We start from the raw sequence: 3208 nt of genomic DNA, 5'->3' as shown, positions 1-3208 counted from the left end.
TTGGCCAGGAGATGAGCATGGGAAAAAGTTTCTGGAGGGTGAGAAGGATGTTTGATAAATTACAGCCAAACATATTATTTGTGGTATTGTGATTGCGATTGCGATTAGCCCAGACTTCACCCTCATTTCTTCTGAGGTTATTTCCTTGAGATTAAGGAAAATATAATAGTGTGATGGAGTTGTAGTTTATAGGGAAAGAGGTTAGAACATTCATTAAACTTTTCTGTATTTATCTCACTCTTCTTGCAAGATGATTTCTTTTAAAGCCAAAGCCAGATACTTGGATGAAAAATGACCCATCTCCTTATCTCTCCTATCCATCACATCTCATGAAAACTGACCTCTCCATTAGATCAGCTGATCAGTGGAGCATAAGCCAGGTTTAATGGCCATCAAAGAGAAAACCAATTTAGTTTCAACTGCCTTGACAGGAGTGCATCTGCAGGACTTTGAACAGACCGATCAGATGTGTTTTTTTTTTTTTTTGGTTGTTGTGCCAAGTCTTTGCTAAACTTCAAGTAACAATCTCTCACAACTGTCCCTTTATTACCAGTGCTTTGTGCTAAAAATAAGTTTCTGGGAATTTCGCAGGAGGTCAAAGCCTGGACTTATGTGTATGCATGAGCATTATCATGTCACCCTCTTGTGGGACAGATAAGGGATCTATCCTTTCTTCAGCCTGCTGAAAGTCTTGCACTTCTTTTCAAGTGTCAAAGAGGCATCACAGCTGAAATACCACAATTTCCTCAAAGTGTAGGCTTCTAGATATACAGTCCATTTTCATCACATAGTGAGATCTAGAGTTAAATAAGATATTTCTGATGCAGTAAATTGTATTATCTACCTCCAAACACTTCTACTTCTTTTTAAAATTGACCTTTGCTAATGGGATCCAGTCTTGATCGTGCATTAGAACTGCAGTGGTGTGTTAAGGTGGGTGGGTTGTTTGGTTTATTTTTTGGTAGAGCAGGGTTAAGTGCTTAGACATGGATCCTAGAAGAAGGTTTGGAAACCTCCAGACTGACATTCTGTTGATCAAGCGGATAAGGATTGCGTTTTCCCATGGGGTTTTGGTTAGCATTCTTTTGAGAAATCTGAATATACCCCAACCTGCATCTCCATGCCTGAGCAAGGTTTAAGTGCAAAGTACTTGTTGATTCATTTCTCTCAATTCATGTGTTCCTGCCTTTTTTCCTTTGTTTTACTTTCGTGTCTCTTTGAAATGTCCAGGTGTAGTCAGCATTTTGTGTGGCTTTGGGACATGGTACAGATTTAAAAAAAAAAAAAATAAACCTAGCCAAAACATATTTCCTATTCTTGTTCTAGGGATATTTGTGTGTCTTCAAACTCAGATCCAGTGGAACACGTTGCCATGTGACTATAGCCCATGAGAATAATCTTTCTAGACACTGAAACACAGAAAAGGAGAGAAAATGCATGGAGGAACTAGTAAATAACAGAAGGAAACATTTTGATAGAGAGTAATTCAAAGCTTCCAAATGCAGGACTTAAACCAACCTTTTAACAGTTACATGTTAGGAGGAAAGTTTCCATGGGAACATATTATCTCATCACTCGACTCCAGTGTTCCTTGTGTTCTCAAAGGAAACAGATGAAACTAGCTAAATTGTCATTTCATTTGTTTCTTATTGTATAAAACTTTTTTTCTATGCATGTTTCAACTGCAGCACAAAAAGTCAGTCTCTTTCTCCCCCCCTTCCATTTTTTGGCCCAACAAATGTTTAATTATTTATACAAGTGGAACATCTCCAACAGAAGAGAGGGAGAGAAAGAGGGAGGGAGTAAAATGGAAATAAATTGTTTTAGTTTTGCTGGTATAGTGTTGATCCCAGTCTTGAAATAAATATCAGCCTTTTTGTACTTGATTATTTACCAGTTAGAGATGAGGGGAAACTAAAGAACAAAAAAAAAAAAAAAAAGAGAGAGAAGAGAAAAATCATCAACCTCTGATAAATAATTCAGGCTCCTCCATCTGTGAAAATGTTGGATTTGGCCTAATTTTCCTTATAAACAAAGATCATCATCTGCTCCAGAAAATAAAATACACAGAATTTGGGTTCTGAAGGGGCATTTTTTCCCTGACAAAACCTGATCTATTTTTCCCTACATGTGCAGAATTAAAAAGCCAAACCTAGAAATTATAGAAAGTCAGACAATCTACCTTTCATCCTTGCTTCTGTTAAATGACAGCCACTTAGGGCTATGTTGTTGAAACACAGGTCAACAAGAAAGAAGTTGTTGAACTTTGGCAAATTTTGCTATTCAGTGCCTAAATCCCATTGGCAGCAAATCTTAGATATGGGCCACTGACCCAGGAAGGAGACTCCATCATCTAGGGATGAGTAACTCCACTTTGGTCTGTATTCTGTGTTGCACAGAAAGGACATCAGTTTAAATCTTAAAATGAATAGTGTTGACTTTTTTTTTTTTCCTCTTGGAGATTTTTTCTTCAGAACTGTTGAGAGATGCCAGAGTCCAGTCTATGTTACTCTTTTTCTGCAGATCACCTGAAAATAGGGAAGGCCTTCCTCATGAGGGGGAATGGAGGGGAAGGCGCCGACCTATTCTCTTTAGTCACCAGTGATAGGACCCGTGGGAATGGTGTCAAGCTGAGGCAGGGGAGAGTACGGTGTGCAGTTCTGGGCACCACAGTACAAAAAGGACGTGAAACTGTTGGAGAGTGTCCAGAGGAGGACGACGAAGATGGTGAAGGGACTAGAGGGGAAGATATATGAGGAGCGACTGAGGTCACTGGGTCTGTTCAGCCTGGAAAAAAAAAGGAGACTGAGGGGAGACCTCATTGCAGTCTACAGCTTCCTCACGAGGGGGAGTGGAGGGGCAGGAGCTGACCTATTCTCCTTAATCACCAGTGATAGGACCCGCAGGAATGGTGTCAGGCTGAGGCAGGGGAGGTTTAGGCTAGACATCAGGAAGAGGTTCGTCACCGAGAGGGCGGTCACACACTGGAACAGGCTTCCCCCTGGACAGGGAAGTAGTCACTGCACCAAGCCTGTCTGAATTTAAGAAGCGTTTGGACTGTGCACTTAGTCACATGGCCTAAACTTTTGGGTAGACCTGTGTGGTGCGAGGAGTTGGACTTGGTGATCCTTATGGGTCCCTTCCAACTCGGGTTATTCTATGATTCTATGAAATTAATGAATTCTTAGAGACTAGCTGCAGCCCAGAA

General features: G+C 40.6%; 1 long non-coding RNA gene across 1 annotated transcript; it reads left to right on the top strand.

The window, feature by feature from the left end:
• The first annotated feature begins 993 nt into the window (after nucleotides 1-993).
• LOC118158680 lies at nucleotides 994-2556 on the top strand. Its single transcript, XR_004746871.1, has 3 exons — nucleotides 994-1003; nucleotides 1689-1696; nucleotides 2365-2556. It is a non-coding gene; the product is annotated as an uncharacterized LOC118158680 (long non-coding RNA).
• The last annotated feature ends 652 nt before the right edge of the window (nucleotides 2557-3208 follow it).

This window comes from Oxyura jamaicensis, assembly GCF_011077185.1.
Source record: "Oxyura jamaicensis isolate SHBP4307 breed ruddy duck chromosome Z unlocalized genomic scaffold, BPBGC_Ojam_1.0 oxyZ_random_OJ64943, whole genome shotgun sequence".
Taxonomy (NCBI): Eukaryota; Metazoa; Chordata; class Aves; order Anseriformes; family Anatidae; genus Oxyura; species Oxyura jamaicensis.
Note: the sequence above shows the minus strand (reverse complement) of the source record. Positions and strands in the feature narration are given on the sequence as shown.